Below are 20,373 nucleotides of genomic sequence, written 5' to 3'. Positions count from 1 at the left end.
ATTTGGTAAGTTTTCAGTCATTATTTAAGTAAGCTTTCTGCTCTGTTCTTTCTCTTCTCTTTCCCTGTGACTCTGATAATTTGTATATTGGTTCACTTGAAAATGGCCCATAAATCCTAAAGGCTTATTTCACTCTTTTTCTTATTTTTTCTTTTCCTTCTCTAAATAATTTCAAGTAAATTGTATTTAAGTTCCCTGATTGTTTCTTCTGCTTGATTGAGTCTGTTGTTGAAACTCTTCATTGCATTTCATTCATTATGTTGTTTAGTTCTAGAATTTCTGAATTTCTGTTTGGTTCTTCATTGTTATTTCTATTCCTTTTTGTTATTTTGTTCATGTATTGTTTCTATTCCTCCATTGTTATTTTGTTCATGTATTGTTTCCTAATTTCATTAAGTTGTCTAATTGTGTTCTCTTGTTGCACATTAAGCTTTTTAAAACAAATTATTTTGCACTTTTTATCAGGCAATTTGTAGATCCCCCATTTCTTTGGTGTCAATTACTAAAAATTTATTGTCTTCCATTGATGGTGTCATGTTTCCCTGAGTTTTCACATTCCTTGTAGTCTTGTGTTTGTGTCTATGCATTTGAAGGAGTTATTTCTTCCATACTTTATGGTCTGGCTTCAGTGGGGAGAGACCTTCACCTGTAAGTGTCTGCAAGGGTACTTGCTGAGTGGGATGTGCAGTAGTGCTGGGTCCATGGGTACACAGTGGAATCAGGTCAGGGGCAAAGGTGTGCATCAGTGCTGGGGCTGGGAGTAGTGTAGTAGCTGCAGCTCCAAGAGCCACAAAGGCAATTCTGGCTCAGGGCAATGCAGTGGTATGGGCTTTATGCAGCTCTGTCAGGGGGGTTGTATCAACAAAGACTATGTGGGGATCCTTGGCCAAAAAGCTAAAGGGTCTGTGATGGTGAAGACTAGTAGGATCCTCCTGCTTTTCTTTTCCAATACAACAGAAAGTTTCAGCCAAGGAGACTCTTTTTGGCACTGAGTTGTGGTGGCCTAAGGGATGGGATAACACATGTAAAATGTTTCCAGTGCTTTTCTATGTGCCTAGCCCCAGTTGTTGTGCTCCCTGGGTTGCTGTGGCTTTTACATTGTACTCTAAAGCTCTCCTACAGCTATTTTCATCTGTGGATAATAAGTTATTGTTTCTGCAGGAAATGAAGAATGAGACTCCTAGTCTGTCATCTTGCTGACATCGCTCCTTTGAAGGTATTCTTTATATCAACACTGCCTAAATTCCTCTCATGATGTGAATAACTCAGAGTGCTTGTATTCTAAAAATGAAAATTCCCCAGTTCCAGACCACAAATACCAAATCAGAATTTAGAAGAGGCCTAGGAATTTTTTCAAAAAAAAAATTCTCTGATTATTTCTATCAATATGAAGTACTTAATAGAAAATTGCAAAATTGCTAATAATTGATGACCTTGTTCATCACACAAAAACAAATCGATTAAAAACAGAAAAAAAGAAATATCTTCCCTAATTTTAACAATTTTAACACAGCAATTATCCACTTAAGGCTAGGTTTGTTTCTCTGTGAAGTTCTGCATGGTTCAGCCCTGCTGGGTTTAGAGGGTATTCTCTACCAGTGCAGAGACAAGAAACTCTAGAAATAAAGACATGATACATCGAAATCAAGAGAAAAAGAGTTGGGCCCAGGGGACTACTACCACCAGTATGCAGAGACCGGTAGTAGCCTTGAGTGACTGGACACTCTGACTTTTATTGCGTACAAAACAGGGGGGCAGGGTAAGCAGGGTGAGTCCTCCACAGTTATTGATATGGTCAAGCAAATCATGTGTCTAAGGAACAAGGGGCCCAGGGCTTGCAAGTAGCCAAAGCAGGGGAAACGAAATGTGTCAGCAATTTATGTTATGCCCGTCAAGTAAGAAAAAATGCTTCAAGAATTATGCTATTTCTTACTATCTACAAAAGAGGAACCAGGTGCAGAAGTAGGGATCAGACACAGATTGTAACCAATATAGCACAGCACCACATCGAGACAATTAAGCCTCTGGGTAGCTGCGGGTTGGGTTGACTGATATCAGTCCTTCCACGGTGGGGGAATGGAGTGTTCTCTGACTCACCCAAGGACAGGGGATGTTCCCTTCCATGGTTTGCTGAGTAGCAGGTGCTTCCTCAAGCACTGGAGCTACTGCAGAGATTTTAGATGCCCTCCAGCAACCCTTATGCAGTTGTGATAGAGAGCTTGGTTTTGGCATTCAACCAGTTGACCCTGCTGATTGCCACCAGTCGATGTTCAACAGGTATTAATGCTCCTGCCTTGTGACAACATTCCACAGTGTCCCCTATCAGTCCCTGACAACAGCAACCTGAAGTTCCTAGATACTCATGCATAAAGTACAAGAAGTCTTTAGCCAAGGCTTAATATTCAATAAGATTAATATCTAGTCACTCATGCTACTTATTCCTAACTATATTCTTCTTTCCATATTCTATTTATTAAACAGGAATGGCCAAGGCTTCAGTCTCCTGCTTTGGCACTTATGAGACTTGCCATTGACAAAATGCTGCATAATACAAATGATTAACAAATTATGACCACTTAAAATATTTTGATCTTTATAGCAACATAAGTATTAAAAATCAATTTTGTAATTCATATGCAGCCACATACAAAGGTTTTACTACCTAAACAATTTTTCCGAACCAGGTACTAAAATAGACTTACAGAAAATATTTGTAGAAAATGCATTTGAGTTTAGTAATTTGATGAGTTTTCATCCCTTCCCTAAACTATTAAGAAATCTTAAAGGAATCTTAGCATAGAAAGCAAAATGTTTAAAGAAGCAGCAGGTGGTCAAGCAGTCTCTCTCAATCATATTATCCCATTAAACTAATAGGTTTTTCACAAAAAAAATGTTTTTCTAATGTATTACAAATCACTCCAGAGAGATTATTTTCTAATGGTCACTTCAGTGGGTAGCCCAGCTAGTTTACTCTACAGTGCCATTTTAATAAACACATACTGGGAGGAAATCTCTTTTTAATTTAAACCATTTAATTTTTAAAATTAGAGTAGAGTCATAGTCAACTCAATTCTACAAATATTTGATTACTATCTCATATAAATAAGCCTGGCTGTAGGTTAGCTACTAAGGATAAAATGATGAGTAGGACACAATTCCTACCCTCAAGGAGCTATCTTGCTCAAGAATATTTTTCTTACTGCCTTTTTTTTTAAATTTTAAATAAACTAAATCAGGTGTTTGCAAGCTTTTTATGCAGAAGGACAGATAGTAAATATCTTCTACTTTGCTTGTCATTCAGCCTCTGTTATAACTACTCAACTCAGTTATGTAGCATGAGAGTTCTATAGCCAATGTGTAATTTTAAATGCATGGTACTAATGACAAAAATAGGCTGCTGGCCAGATTTGTCCCTTGGGCTGTAATTTGCTACCACTAGACTAATTTGTGAGTGCTTATTTAATCTTTCAAATTGTTATCATATCTGCCTTACTAAAATGTTTATACCAGAAATAGTGAAAAGCAGGTATACCAAGAAGATAGGAAATTTAAAAGGAATTACAAAAAGAAAAAAAAAAAAACAGGCTGAGATAAATCAAGGAAGTTGTTAAAGGAGAAAAGGTAGTGTCACCCAAACAGAAAGTGATACATCAATAAAGCTCAATATCAGAGAAAATCTGAAAACTTTTAAAACATATGTGCAACAAAAGTAATAATAACATATGAAATAATCCACTTCTATGCAAAATCATCTTTATAGCTCTAACTTGCTTTAAAACCCGGATTTAAACAGGCATAAAATCTAAAATGTTTTATTACACAAATAATTCACAATTTTGTACTTAGAAATATAAATAAACCCAAAGAAAAAAATAAATATCTCCTCAAATCTTACCAAACCAGAGACACTACTGTTTTACTAAAAAATGTTCAAACATGTTAGAAGAGGCTAGTCTTCATAGGATTCTTCTGCAGCTTCTATGGTCAGAGCTTAATCCATTTATTCACTACCAAAGTTCACATATTTAGAGTGCTGAATTTGCTCAAGCGGGGCAAATTGCAGTGCGCAATGCCCAACAGCCTATCACCATAAGAATAATGTGTGCTAGGCACTATCTGATGAGCTTTCTGGAGATCATCTCATTGAATCCTTCCCACAATTCCAGAAGGCAGGCACTACAATGATTATGTACAATGTTAGAAAGGAGGAATGTGAGGCAGAGAGATGAAGTAATTTACTATGGTCAAGCAACTAATTAGTGCCAGAATGATGCTATAAACCCAGAAATTTGGTTTCCATCATCCATTACATGAAACTGTAGTACTTCTCCTAAGGAGAAGTGTAATTAATCTAGAGCCAGTAGTCTGACGCTCCTTGCTTTCACTGAGATAAATATGAATGTAAAAAGTATAAATGTCTCTGTCAACCATAAAGAGATAATGGCAACAATATCACAGTATGCAATGACTTTTGTATGTATTACTAAACTCAAGATAATAAATTTGAGTCCATAGTTTGAGGCCATAATTTAACTATTTAAGTGTGTATTTGTCCATTCTCACATTGCTATAAAGAACTGCCTGAGACTGAGTAATTTGTTTTTTAAAAAGGAGGCTTAATTGGCTCCTGGTTTTGTAGGTTATACAGGAAGCATGCCTAGGGAGGCCTCAGGAAATCTACAATCATGGCAGAAGGTAAAGGGGAAGCAGACACATTCTCCATAGCTAGATCAGAAGAAAGAGAGTGAAGGGTGAGGTGCTATACACTTTTAAGCAACCAGATCTCATAAGAACTCACTATCATGAGAATGGCAAGGTGGAGTCCATCCCTTTGATCCAATCACCTTACTGGACCTCTCCTTCAACATTAGGGATTACAATTCAACATGAGATTTGGGCAAGGACACAAATCCAAACCATATCATTCCTCTCAGCCCAAATCTCATGTCCTTCTAACATTGCAAAATACAATCATCCCTTTTCAACAGCCCTCCAAGTCTCAACTCATTCCAGCATTAACTCAAAAGTCCACATTCCAAAGTCTCATCTGAGACAAGGCAAGTCCCTCCTGCCTCTGAGCCTGTAAAATCAAAAACGAGATATTTACTCCCAAAATACAATGGGGGTATAGTCATTGGGTAATTACTCCCTTTCCAAAAGGGAGAAATATGCCCCCAAAAAAGGAACTACAGGCTCTATACAAGCTCTATCCAAAACCCAGCAGGGCAGTCACTAAATCCCAAAGCTTTAAAATAACCTCCTCTGACTCTATGTCTCAAATTCAGGCCATACTAATGTATGGAGGATGATGGCCCTATTCTCAAATCTCCATTATGCAGTGCCCCAGTGGGGACTCTGTGTGGGGCTCCATCTCCACATTTCCCCTCTGCACTATCCTAGTGGAGGTTCTCCATGAGGGCTCTGCCCATTCAGCAGACTTCTGCCTGGACATCCAAGCTTTTCCACACATTCTCTGAAATCTAGGCATAGGTTCCCAACTTTCAGCTCTTGTCCTCTGTGCACCTGTAGGCTTAACACCACATGGAAGCTGCTAAGGCTTATGGCTTATATCCTCTAGAGGAGTTGCCTGAGACATATCTGGGACCCTATTAGCCCTGGCTGGAGCTAGAATGGCTGAGACACAGGGAGCAGGGCCCCAAGGTTCACAGGGAAGCAGGGCCCTGGGCCTAGTCCAGGAAACCATTCTTCCCTTTTAGGCCTCCCAGACTGCAATGGGAGACATTGCCATGAAGGCCTCTAAAATGCCTTAAAGGCATTTTCCCCATTGTCTTGGCTATTAACATTTGGCTCCTTTCTTACTGAGGTAAATTTCTACAGCCAGCTTGAAGTTCCAGTTTCAGATCATCTCTTTGCTCATGCATGTGAGCATATCAAGTTAGAAGAAGCCAGGCCACATCTTGAATGCTCTGCTGCTTAGAAATTTCTTCTGCAAGATACCCTAAATTATCTCTCTCAAGTTCAAAGTTCCACACTGGAGCCAGTTCTTAGAGCCAGAACCCAGTGCTATCTGTCTTTGCTAAAGCATAAAAAGAGTGACCTTTGATTCAGTTCCCAATAAGTTCCTAATCTCCATCTGAGACCACATCAATCTAATTGACCATATCACTATCAGCATTTTAACCACAACAATTTAACAAGTCTCTATGAAATTCCAAGCATTTCCTCATCTTCCTGTCTTCTTCAGAGCCCTCCATACTCTTCCAATCTCTGTCTGCTACCGAGTTCCACATTTTCAGGTATCTTTAGAGCAATGCCTTACTTCTCAGTACCAATTTTCTATATTCATCCAGTCTCATGTTGCTATAAAGAACTACTTGAGACTGAGTAATTCATAAAGAAAAGAGGTTTAATTAGCTCACAGTTCTGCAGGCTGTACAGGAAGCATGGCTAGTAAGGCCTTAAGAAATGTACAATTATTGCAGAAGGTGAAGAGGAGACAGACATTCTACAGGAAAAAGAGGGCAAAGGGAGAGGTGCTATAGACTTTTAAACAACCAGCTATTTTGAGAACTCACTCAATATCATAAGAATAGCAAGGGGGAATTCCACCCCCATGATCTAATTACCTTTTACTAGCTTCCCCCTCCAACACTGGGGATTACAATTTCAACATGAGATTGGGCAGGGACACAAATCCAAACTATATCAAGGTGTCTGAATAGTCAGTTGTTCTGAACCTTCTTTGAAACCTAAACACTTTGCAATGTAAAAACAGCTGCAGACAGTTACCTCAAAGAATGCAAATAAGCAGAGTTTGGTGGCCCTGGAAATGTACCACCCAGATCTTCAAAGAACTGCTGCCAGGAGCTGAGTTGATGAACAGCCCCTGCTACTGTCCTTTGGATTCAAGACTGTTCCTAGCACTTGCCCTAGGGCTGCTTGGAGCCAATGACTAAGCATGGCAGAGGTACTAATGCATGTGCCTTCCTGCCCAATATAGAATGCCTCCAATAAGCAAATTTTGCTTGTGGACTCCATATCATCTTGGATGAGACTTTTGTAGAACTATACTGTAGTCTGAGGCCTCCTACCAATTCCTCCTTTCCCTCTCTCCTTTCCCTCTCTCCTTTTACCTCCCTTGTCGTCTCAAGGCTCTTGCCTTCTATTCCTCTTCCCTCTCTTCTATCCTCCACAAGGACTCTTCCATAAATTAAGCTTGTCTAATTCTGTCTTCTTGTCTAATCCTTGGAGGACCTGAAATAATAACCACAGGTGTGTAAAACGCTGTGCAATGTTTCAAAGGCTTAGTGGAACTCTAAAGCCATTTGTATTTGTAGATGCCCTTGTGGTATAAGAACTCCAGGTTAAGAACCTCAGCAAGTGGTACAGTTAAAGGCGATTAAAAGATGGCTACTAAAAAGGAAAAGAGAGAGGAATCAAATAGATGCAATAAGAAACTATAAAGGGGATATTGCCACCTATTCCTCAGAAATAAAAACTACCATCAGAGATTGCTATAAACAACTCCATGCACACAAACCAGTAAATCTGAAAGAAATGGATAAATTCCTGGATACTTGCACTGTCCCAAGACAAAACCAGAAAGAAAGTGAAACCCTGAATAGACCAATAACAAGGGCTGAAGTTGAGGCAGCAATTAATAGCCTACAAACCAAAAAAAGTCCAGGTCCAGATGGGTTTACAGCCAAAATCCACCAGACATACAAAGAGGAGCTGGTACCATTCCTTCTGAAACTATTCTAAACAATACAAAAAGAGGGAATCCTCTCTAACTCATTTTATGAGACAAACATCATCCTGATTCCAAAACCTGGCAGACTCTACTAAAAAAGAAAACTTCAGGCCAATATCTATGATGAACACCAACTCAAAAATTTTAAATAAAAAACTGGTAAACCAAATGCAACAGCACATCAATAAGTTACTCATCACTATCAAGTAGCCTTCATCCAGGAGATGCAAGGCTGGTTGAACATATACAAGTCTATAAACATAATCTATCACATAAACAGAACCAAAGACAAAAGCCACATGATTATCTCAATAGATGCAGAGAAGGCCTTTGACAAAATTCAAAAGCCATTTATGCTGAAAACCCTCAATAAACTAGGTATCAACAGGCCAGATCTCAAAATAATAAAAGCTATTTATGACAAACCCACAGCCAATATCTTACAGAATGGGCAAAAACTGGAAGCATTCCCTTTGAAATCTGGCACCAGACAAGGATGCCCTCTCTCACCACTCCTATTCAATATAGTATTGGAAGTTCTAGCCAGAGCAATCAGGCAAGAAAAAGAAATAAAGGGTATTCAAATAGGAAAGGTGGAAGCCAAATTGTCTCTATTTGCAGACGACATGATAGTATACCTAGAAGACCCCATCGCCTCAGCCCAAAATCTCCTTAAGATGATAATCAACTTCAGCAAAGTCTCAGGATGTAAATTCAACGTGCAGAAATAACAAGCATTTCTATACACAAATAAAAGACAGAGAGCCAAATCAAGAGCGAACTCCCATTCACAATTGCTACAAAGAGAATAAAATACCTAGGAATACAACTAACAAAGGATGTAAAGGACCTCTTCAGGGACAATTACAAACCACTGCTCAAGGAAATAAGAGAGGATGCAAACAGAAAAAACATTCCATGCTCATGGTTAGGAAGAATCAATATTGTGAAAATGGCCATACTGCCCAAAGTAATTTATAGATTCAATGCTATTCCCATCAAACTACCAATGACTTTCTTCACAGAAATGGAAAAAGCCACTTTAAACTTCATATGGAACCAAAAGAGAGCCCGCATAGCTAAGACAATCCTAAGCAAAAAGAACAAAGTTGGAGGCATCACACTGTCTGATTTCAAACTATACTGCAAGGCTACAGTAATCACAATAGTATAGTATTGGTACCAAAACAGGACATAGACCAATGGAATAGAACAGAGGCCTCGGAGGCAATGCCACACATCTACAACCACCTGATCTTTGACAAGCCTGACAAAAACAAGTAATGGGGAAAGGATTCCCTGTTTAATAAATGGTGTTGGGAAAACTGGCTAGCCTTGTGCAGAAAGCAGAAACTGGACCCCTTCCTGATACCTTACACTAAAATTAACTCCAGATGGATTAAAGACTTAAACATAAGACCTAACACCATAAAAACCCTAGAAGAAAACGTAGGCAAAACCACTCAGGACATAGGCCTGGGCAAGGACCTCATGACTAAAACACCAACAGCAATGGCAACAAAAGCCAAAATAGACAAATGGGATCTAATTAAACTCCAGAGCTTCTGCACAGCAAAAGTAACAATCATTACAGTGAACTGGCAACCAACAGAATGGGAAAAAGTTTTTGCAACCTACCCATCTGACAAAGGGCTAATATCCAGTATCTACAAAAAACTAAAACAGATTTACAAGAAACAAGTAAACAAATCCATTCAAAAGTGGGTGAGGGATATGAACAGACACTTTTCAAAAGAAGACATGTATGAGGCCAGCAAACATATGAAAAAATTCTCATCATTGGTCATTAGAGAAATACAAATCAAAACTACATTGAAATACCATCTCACACCAGTGAGAATGGTGATCATTAAAAACTTTGGAGACAACAGATGCTGGAGAGGATGTGGAGAAATAGGAACACTTCTACACTATTGGTGGGAGTGTATATTAGTTCAACCATTGTGGAAGACAGTGTGGTGATTCCTCGGGGATCTAGAAATAGAAATTCCATTTGACCCAGCAATCCCATTACTGTTTATATGTCCAAAGGATTATAAATCATTCTATTATAAAGACACATGCACATGTATGTTCATTGCAGCACTGTTTACAATAGCAAAGACCTGGAACCAACCCCAATGCCTATCAATGATAGACTGGACAAAGAATATGTGGCACATAAACACCATGGAATACTGTGCAGCCATAAAAAATGATGCGTTCGTGTCCTTTTTAGGAACGTGGATGAATGTGGAAACCATCATTCTTAGCAAACCGACACAAGAACAGAAAATCAAACACTGCATGTTCTCACTCATAGGCAGGTGTTGAACAATGAGAACACATGGACACAGGGAGGGGAGCATCACACACTGGGGTCTGTGGGTGGGGGCTGGGGGAGGGACAGCAGGGCTGGAAGAAAAGGGAGGGATAACATGGGGAGAAATGCCAAATACAGGTGATGGGGGGATGGAGGCAGCAAACTACCTTGCCATGTATGTACCTCTGCAACAATCCTGCATGATCTGCACATGTACCCCAGAACCTTAAAGCACAATTAAAAAAAAAAAAGATGGATACTAAGCCAATAATTCCATCATTCTGCTCTCATAATAATAAGAATTTGGCAAATGATTTAAATAAAATATTCATAATCCAAATCTAAAATAATTAACTATATTTAAATACTGGTTAAATTACAGTAGTTATTGTTTTTAAAAAATCAAATAGGTAACAAGAGAGCCATTAAAACATGATAAATTTAAAAATCTCTTAAGTATCTTTTTAAAATTAGTTTTCTGGAAAAAGAACACCATAACCTGTAATATTGAAGCCTGAGCTCTAATCCTAGCTTACCCAGGCTTGCTGACCTCCTGAAAGTCACTTAACTTTTCTGGTCTCAAATTGCCATATCACTAAAGTGAAGGGGTTGGACTAGGTAATTTCTAAGGAATCTTTCCATTTTACAATTTTATGGTAATATATGGTTCTCTCTGTCACATAATTAATAGTATTAGGGAGGCGAAACTACCTCTACAGCCAATATAGTAATATCAGTAATCATTTCAGAAAAAACTGATGAAAAAATTAAACATATTTAAAACCCTCAAGGTCTAGCCTCTGCCTCCTTTTCCAGCCTTAAAATCTATGCTAGTAATACCTACCTTCTGTTCTTGGTACCTCTCAAGTTCATTCCTACCTCCAGGTCTGTTGCATTTGCTTGGGAAATACTTCCCAAATGGCTAGTTTCTTCTCATAGTTCAGGTCTGAACCTTCTCAGTTCAGTGGTTAGAATGTTCAACAGTCACATCCACCAGAAAATCTTATGTGACAATCCTGCCCAAAATAATATCCCCAGTCTCCAACTGTCTTTTTCAGAACACTCTGCTATGTCATCTTACAAATTATCGCTATTTTATTTGGTTGCTTGTCTGTCTTTCCCCATAGAAGCTCTATGGGAAAACATATTTTCTGTCTTGTTTGTCATATATCTCCTGGCATATAGAGAGCATACAATAAAAGTTTATTAATGAACAAATGAGTGAATCAATACATGCATGCTAACAGAAAACAAAATTGTAACTTTTAGAAGAGTGAAAGGAAGTATAAAAGTCATCCCCCATTCCATTTTTTTAGGGTCACGTAGAAGCAGAAACTTGGCTTTGCATGCTGCATTTCATAATTAGAGAAGGGAAAAACCCATATGTGTGCCAGGCATAATATCAGGTTTAGCTTTGGACTGGGTTTGTTCTGTGGGACATCAATAGAATAGCATGATGATCAAGACCAAGATCATGTTCTATCTAATTGAGCTAACAGCCTTAATTTTTCGCTTTTAATATTTGGAAACAAGCAAGAATCAAAATAATTCTATCAACTTTGAAAGAATTCAAAATCACAATGCCTAATTTTAAAAAGTCATCAAATAGCTCTATGAAAATGTAATTACTATGGAAAGGTTATATTAAGAATGAGTCATAGAAGTTTTAAAAAATCTTTTTTACAAGATAATTCTGTAATTAAGTTTTATGTCATAAAGACCAAGAAACAGCCAAATGTGAATTCAGCTCTCAGTTTGCCATGATAAAACCAGGAATTCGCTCATGAAAAAGTAGTAGGAAAGGGATATATAGGTTTTGGAGCTTCAGAGATCCTGGCCCTGCCATTTACTAACTATGGCTTTGAACAATTTGCTTGATTTCTCTGGGTCTCAATTTTTTAATTTGTAAAATAGGATTAGTCATGTTTCTATGCTTGTTTTGGAGATTAGTAATACTCTAAAGCACAAAACATAGAAATAGGAACATATGAGATAATAAAAAACAGCTAAGCCAGACAATAAAAATACATTGACTACTTAAGATGGTGATAAGGAGTATGTGTGTGAGAGGGGACAGACGTCAGAACTACCTGTACAAGCCCATTTCCCTCATTACAAACTGGATAACCATCCTTGCCTTTGTGAAAATATACAATCTATACAGTTGAAAGCTGACATATTGTGAAAGGAGGCCTTTCCCCACCCCTAGAAAGAAAAATTGCAAACTGGAACCAGGAGGTGAATCTTTTAACCATATTAAGTACAGAAATACATACAATGCTCCTCCGTCACTGCTGCAGCAACCCAGACTGCACGTCAGCCTCTCTCTGCTGGCAACTCCTCCACTATGGAGGACATGAACAAATACAGAAACAGAATTCACAGAGGGACCCAAGATCAATGCAAGCAAGAATCAGCAAGATGATAATAAAATGTGTATTGGAGGTTTGAGCTGAGATAGTAGCAAAAAAGATGCAACTGAATACTTATCTCAATTTGGGGAAATTGTAGACTGCACAATTAAAACAGATCCAATCACTGGGAGATAAGAGGATTTGGATTTGTACTTTTCAGAAATGCTGCTAGTGTTGATAATGTTTTGGAACTAAAAGAACACAAACTGGATGGCAAATTGATAGACTCCAAGAGGACCAAAGATTTAAAAGGGAAAGAATACTCCCAAAAGGGTTTTGTGGGTAGATTGAGCCCAGATGCTTCTGAAAAACAAACTGAAGAATGTATTGGAGACTTTGGAAAGATTGAAAATATTGAGCTTCCCAAGGATACAAAAACAACTGTAAGAAGATGATTTTGTTTTCTCACATATATGGATGAAGAGCCGGTAAAGAAATTGTGAGACAGCAGATTAGCATCAAATTGGCTCTGGAAACTGTGAAATCAAAGTTGCACAAACCAAAGAGGCATAGAAACTGCAACCGCAAAACAAAAAGGAAGGACAGGTGCTGCAACCGGTGAATGAGGGGGCTTTTGGGGGTTGTGACAGAGGTCAGGGCATAACTAGAATCAAGGATCTAATGACTCTTATGATCGCGGATATGGGAATTACAATGGTGCCTATGGTGGTGATCAAAACTGTAGCAGCTGTGGCAGATATTATTGGGCTGGGTATAACTATAGGCACTATGACTACGGACAGGTGTATGCAGACTCTAGTGGCCAAAAGAGCACTTATGGCAAGGCGTCTCAAGGGGGTGGCAATCACCAAAACAATTACCAGCCATACTAAAGGTGGAGATTGGAGAAAACAGGAGGAAATGCTAAAGTAACCCATCTTGCAGGATGGCATTGAAGATTGGTCTTTTGCTGATCTAAAATGATTATTTTGTAAAAGACTTGCTAGTATATAAGACACAATTGTGTCCAACTGCATATAGCTGCCAATTCGTTTCCTTTGTCTTTACTTTGTCCTTTGCTATCTGTTAGGACTCAATATGGATTTATGCTTATACACATTTTATTTGTATGATTTTATAGTAAACCTCAAATAAATGCTTCCTTATGTGGTTATTTTTCTGTATCAGGTACCACATAGCTCTGTAAAAATATAATTTTAAATAAGCAATAATTAAGTCACAGTTCATTTTGTAGGGAGAATTGATCCATAGGGAGAAATGGTGGTCTTTTATAAATAGCCAGCCACAGTGTTGCCCTGTTCCCCAATATGTAGATATATTCCATGCTCTCAAGGCTTCATCTCTCTGTTAACTGAAGTTTCCACCACATCTTTGGACAATGTCCTTTCCCCTCTGCATATCTGAAGACATTGTCCTGAGACAAAGTCACAGTACTGTGATCATTGATTGTAACATAATGGTTGTTAGTAGCTTTTTTTGCTTTGTTCCTGTCTCTGGAAAGCCATTTTTGAATTGCTAATTACTTCTTTGACTTTAGAGCTAATCAGAGGTCTGCTAGAAAAAGCTTTACATGCAATTATAATCATAACACCATGATGTTAACTCTTTTAGTAAAAACCCAAATAAATATAGGAAAGAACACTGTAAAACTCTGATAGGAGCTACAGTTTAAAGTATTGAAAGTAATTATAACACAAAGAGTTTCACAGATAGGTATGAGACTATCCATTAAAGTTTGATCAAAAGTTCAATTAAAATTTGAAGTAGTGGCAGAATAACTAATTTAGTTATATTCTGTTAGTGTTATGTCACAACCATCACAACACTGAACAAAATATTTTCTATTTGGGCATTCTGAGAAAGCTGTATTATAGTTAATCACAAATGTCGTTTGAGTTTAGAAAAAGTCATGATAGTAAATATCATTTTAATGTAGTTAGTGAATGAACTGAGTAGGTAAGCATTTCCATAAGAAGGGATAGTGGAAAAGGTTTCTTAAGTCTTAGGTATGGAAATGTTGATCCAACTGTGACTAACTCGTGTCATTACAGTAGGTTTTCCTAGTGGAGTGAAAAGAAATAATCTTATATTCTAGGTTTTAGAGGTTATGGGTAAATACAAACTTTGAATTATGCATTCGGTATAGTTAATTGGATTTAAGGGTGCTTGTCTCCAGGTTATCTACTGGGATTGGCACACATGTCCATGTGCAGAGTAGTTGACCTTGTGCAATCAATTTAAGTTTTTTACACTTCTGAACCTGGCTTTTTAAAAAAAATTTGGTACCTATGACTTTATTTGTTCCAGTGATGTTTATTCTTGTTGGGCTATAAAGCCACAATGCTCTTGGTCATTTTTGCTTCTGTTTTTCTATTTCACTTTATATCCAGGATAAGTACCAATATTGGCTACTGCAAGGGATTCTGCTTATTCTTTCAACATGCAATTTGGGGACTAGAGTGAAGGCGTTGTCAGTAGGTATAGGGTCTAGGGTAGTGAATCCTGTAAGATCAAATTTGTAATTAAATGACAAGTTGACCTTGACATCGTCCTTTTCTCTGACAAAAAAAATGAATAAAGGCTTTTGAAACAAATAAAAATAATATAGAAATAATAATTTGACCCCACAATAAGAGTTTATTTAAAATTGTCTATACTATTATCTTCAATAAAATATAAATATCATTTTAAAAGGCCATAAATAGTCATCCAGAACAGATGAAATGATGATGCATATTAGGCAACAATTTATAAAGTGTTCAACAGATTTTCATTTAGGACTTATTATTTTCATGATTCTATAAAAATAAATGGCAACCATTGAGTAATTCATTCACTCATCCATTCAAAAATATTTATGTAGGTCCTAGTGCTGAGGACATGGATCTTATTTTCACTGGGGGACAAAGTGGCAATGATATAATCAGTTTTATACAATTATACACTAAGTGTGTATTTAATGGGGAAGAAAAGGGCTTTCTTGAAGAGGTGGAATAAGCTGGAATCTATAGATAATATAAATAGAAGTTAACCTGGAGAAGAGTGTGATTTAAAGGTAGGAAAGGATATGTCAAACAGAATTGCACATGCTGAGATCCTATGGCAAGAAGGAAAGAGGGGACCAGGTGTGGTGGCTCATACCTATAATCCCAGCACTTTGTGGGGTTGAAGCAGGAGGATTGCTTGAGTTCAGGAGTTCAAGACCAGCTTGGGCAACATGGTGAGACCCTGTCTCTAAGAAAATACAAAAATTAGCTGGGTGTTGTAGCACACGCCTGTAATCTCAGCTATCTGGGAGGCTGAGGTAGGAGGATAACTTGAGCCCAAAAGGTCAAGGCTGCAGTTAGCCATCATCATACCACTGCACTCCAGCCTGGGTTGGCAGGGTGAGACTTTATTCCAAAAAAAAAATAAAAAGAGGAAGTAGGGCATCTTCCAAAACTGAAAGAAGCCAGTTCATTGGGGAACACAGTCAGGGTTATTGTGGTAAGAAAAGAAGCAAGAGAAGTGGACAATGGCCAAAACACAGAGAGTCTTTTAGGCTTTATTTAGGATTAGAGTCTTTATCCTAAAATCAATAAGAAATCTATGGAGGAGATTTAAGGAAGGGGCTAACATGCTCAGATCTGATCTTTGGAAGGTCACTTTAGCCTGGGGTATTGAGAGCAGATTTGGGTGAAGGATTAGAGGAGATATACAGAGGCCACTTAGGAGACGGTTACAGTAGATCAGATGAAAGATGATATGTAGCTTAAACTAATTCAGTGGCAATGATGAAAAGTAAATGGGGTCAAAAGACTTAAGAGGTAAAACTACAGAACTTGCTGATGGAGAGAATGTACAAGGAGGTAGGGTCAGGGATTGCAGAGGAATACGGAAAAGGAAACTGCCCAAGAACTCTTCTTCTTAACAGCACAACTAGATGGAATGGAGGAATAATTCACTGAAATATGAAACACTGGAAGAAGACCAGCTTTGGAGGTAGGTGTCAGGGAAGGTGAGAAGATAGCAATTTCATTAATTTGACTTTCAGTTGCCTTAGAGATGTCGAAGCAGGCAGGAGGGTTTAGAACATGTAAGAGAGGGGTAGGCTGGAAACAGAAGTTTGAAGGTCCTTGGTGATCTTTAATGTTATAGATAAGGTTTTGTAGAAAGAGAATGTGAAATAAAAAGTTAGGAATCCTTAAAACTAACACTTGAAAAATTCCAAGATATAATGCCCAGGTAAAGGATGATGAGTTAAAAAGGGATCTTAAAAGAAATGGCAAGAGAGAAAGGAGAGAAACCTGATTAGTATGATAATCTAGAAACTAGTGGAAGATAATCGTTTAAGAAAGAAGGAGCCAAGAATATACAATGCATAAGCACATACATAAACAAAAATGTAAACTGTTAAAAGATTTTTTTCTGAGGAATTAAGGTAGCAATAACAAAATTGAGAATACAAACCAGACATCTGCTTCTGGCTATGATGGAGTATCAAGGACCACGTTTACCCTTCTACTGTAAACAACTAGAAAACTGGACATAATAGATGAAACCCATGTTTTCACATATTGGATAACAGGCAGAACATGTCTGTGATCACTGAAGAAAATGAAACAAGTTGGGTGGGACCCATGATTGCCATGGCTTTCTGTCTGGAGGTATATTTCAGGCCATACAACAGGGAGGGAGTTCTCAAGCATTAGTAGGCTTCAGGAATCAGAGATCAGCATTAGTAAGCTTCAGGAATCAGAGATCGTTAGTAGGTTTCAGGAATCAGAGATCAGCATTAGCAAGCTTCAGGAATCAGAGGTCAGCAGTCAGGGAAGTGAAAACATCTGGAAGTCATGAAGCAGAGTTATAGAAAAAGAGGGAGCTATGCACAAAATCAGTTCATAAATCTGCACGTGGCTCTTCTTGAGTCTTTGCTAAATACTGAGAGATGTGTGCACGGAGGAAAGTAGTACAAATCCCAACAAAAATGGAATAGGAAGATAAAAGGTGAGCAGTTATTCGAGTTCACACAGGGATGAAGATGTTTGACCTCTTACTAAAGTGGAAAGTCTTTGTGAATCACTCCAATCACCACAGTAGAAGCCTTAGGAGCCTTAGTAGAAAAACTAAAGTTTGTTAGAGTAAAGGCTACTCCACACACATTCTACTAAAGTCTAAAAACAAGCCTCAGCCTGATCTTAGCTGCCTGCCAAAACAAGGCCCAACACTAATTTTTTAAAGAGACAGCAAAATCAGGCATTCAACAATATTAAAATTTACAATATCCCATATCCACTGAAAAAGCACTAGAATCACCAAGAATCAGAAAAAAAGTTGATCGATGAACAAAATAAAAATCGGTAAATAGTGGTGGGTACAAATATACAATTAAACAGAAGCAATCAGACCTGGTATTCTACATAGATCAATAGGATGACTACAGTTAATATTAATTTATTATAAATTTCAAAATAGCTTGGAGAGAATAATTCAAATGTTCATAACATAAAGGTAAATATTTAAGGTGATGTATATTCCAACTACTCTGATTTGATTATATGAATGTATCAAATTATCACATATACCCTGAAAAATATGTATCAATTTTAAAAAGCACAAAAAATTCAATGAATAGAACAGATATAGAAATGACAAAAATGATAAAATTAGTATAAAGAAACCTGAAAATAGATCTAATAAGTGCTATAAGCATGCTCAAGGGCTTAAAATAAAACATAAACATAATGAAAAAAGAAAGAGACAAAATTTCTAGAGCCAAAAAAATATAATCAATAAAATGAAAATGTCATTGGATGAAATTAATAGCAGATTAGATACTACAGAAGAAAAAATCAATGAACTTAAAGACACAATGATAGATATTATCTAAAATGAAACAGAGAGAAAAAAGACCAAAAAAATTAACAGAACCTCAATGATATATCCGATAATACCAAGAATACTAATACATGTAAGTGGAGTGCTAGAAAAAAGAGGAGAAAATGAAGAAAAAAATATTTTAAATAACAAAAGTCAAAATGTTTTCAAATATGAAAAAAAAAGATAAAATCACAGATTGAAGGATTCCAATGAACCACAAACCAAGAATTATGAGCCTTATTAAAACCATTCTAAGGCATTTAATAATCAAATTGTTTTAAAAAAAAGCACTGTCATAAAAAAAATCTTAAAAATAGCCAGTGGTGGGGGAGAAGGGAGACATTATATATAGAAAAATGTAGAGAGGAATGATCACAGACTTCACAGGTAAGAATGATCACTGTCAGAAACTATACAAGTCAATTAAAAAAAATGATAGATATCTGTAAAGTACTGAAAAAAGGTTTTTTTTTTTAACCTGACAATTTATAATCCCACACACTCAGTGAAAATATCTTTGAATAATAGAGACAAAACAAAAAATTTTTCAGGCAAACAAAAGTGAAGAGATTTTTAGCTGCCCAACAAGGAATATTAAAGAAAGACCTGCACCATAAGAACTATCAGCCCGGTGGATCATGTCTATAATCCTAGCACATTAATAGGTCAAGGCAGCAGATCACTTGAGGTCAGGGGTTTGAAACCAGCCTGGCCAACATGGCGAAATCCTGTCTACTAAAAATACAAAAAAATGAGCCAAGTGTGATGGTATGTGCCTGTAATCTCAGCTATTTGTGTGGCTGAGGCATGAGGATCGCTTGAACCTGGGAGGTGGAGGTTGCAGTGAGTCAAGATTGTACTACTGCACTCCAGCCTGGGCAACAGAGCAAGACTCTATTGAAAGAAAGGAAAAAAAGGAATGAAGGAAAGGGAAGGAAGGAAGGGAGGAAAGGGAGGGGTGGAAGGGGTGGAAAGGGGTAGGAAGGGGAGGAGGGGAGAAAGGAGAGTAAGGGAGGGAGGGAGGCAGGGAGGGAGGAGGGAAGAGGGAGGGATGGAAGGGGGGAGGAAGGAAGGAAGGAAGGAATTTCTAGTTCTAGATCTTTGAGGAATTGCCACACAGTCTTCCACAATGGTTGAACTAATTTACACTCCCACCAACAGTGTAAAAGCATTCCTATGTCTCCACATCCTCTCCAGCATCTGTTGTCTCCTGATTTTTTAATGATCACCATTCTAACTGGCATGAGATGTGGCACTGTACACAAGAGCAAAGACTTCAAACCAACCCAAATGGCCATCAATGATAGACTGGATAAAGAAAATGTGGCACATATACACCATGGAATACTATGCAGCTATAAAAAAAAAGGTGAGTTCATGTCCTTTGCAGGGACGTGGATGTAGCTGAAAACCATCATTCTCAGCAGACTGACACAAGAACAGCAAGCCAAACATTGCATGTTCTCACTCATAAGTGGGTGTTGAACAATGAGAACACATGGATGCAGGGAGGGGAACATCACACACTGGGGCCTGTTGGAGGGTTGGGGGGCTAGGGAAGGGACAGCAGGGGGTGGGGGCCTAGAGGAGGGATAGCATTAGGAGAAATGTCTAATGTAGATGACGGGATGATGGATGCAGCAAACCACCATGGCACATGTATACCTACATAACAAATCTGTATGTTCTGCACATGTACCCCAGAACTTAATTTTTAAGAAAAAGAAAGTTATTTAAGTAGAAAGAAAAATGATACCAGATGGAAAAAATATGTAGCAGTGTTTATAGCATATATAGATGAAAAAGAAATGATAACAATGGCAAATTATAGAAAAAACCATATGGAAATATTTTTTGTTAAATGTTTTATAAAATGAATAAACTGATAAAACATAAAAAAGGATATACTGTAATGAGCTAAGCTATAAATTCTAGAGAAACCACTAAAAATTATAAATAATAATCTCATAGTATCAATAAAGTAGAATAAAAGATAATCAAAAGGAGCAGAAAAAGCAAAGAAAATGAAAAAATAATAGATGATGCAAATTAAAAAAAACCAGCAAGATGGTAGGCTTACATCCAACCATATTGATAAGTGT

At 37.6% G+C, this 20,373-nt stretch overlaps 1 protein-coding gene and 1 pseudogene across 8 annotated transcripts in view; one reads left to right on the top strand and one right to left on the bottom strand.

Annotated features, from left to right (window-relative positions):
- The window catches only part of CCDC148 (coiled-coil domain containing 148), a 297,672-nt gene that overhangs the window by 246,680 nt on the left and 30,619 nt on the right, over window positions 1-20,373 (bottom strand). The gene's annotated exons all lie outside the window — the stretch shown is intronic.
- Window positions 12,385-13,084, top strand: LOC108592201 (heterogeneous nuclear ribonucleoprotein D-like pseudogene; annotated as a pseudogene).

This window comes from Callithrix jacchus, chromosome 6 (genome assembly GCF_049354715.1).
Source record: "Callithrix jacchus isolate 240 chromosome 6, calJac240_pri, whole genome shotgun sequence".
Lineage (NCBI taxonomy): Eukaryota > Metazoa > Chordata > Mammalia > Primates > Cebidae > Callithrix > Callithrix jacchus.
Note: the sequence above shows the minus strand (reverse complement) of the source record. Positions and strands in the feature narration are given on the sequence as shown.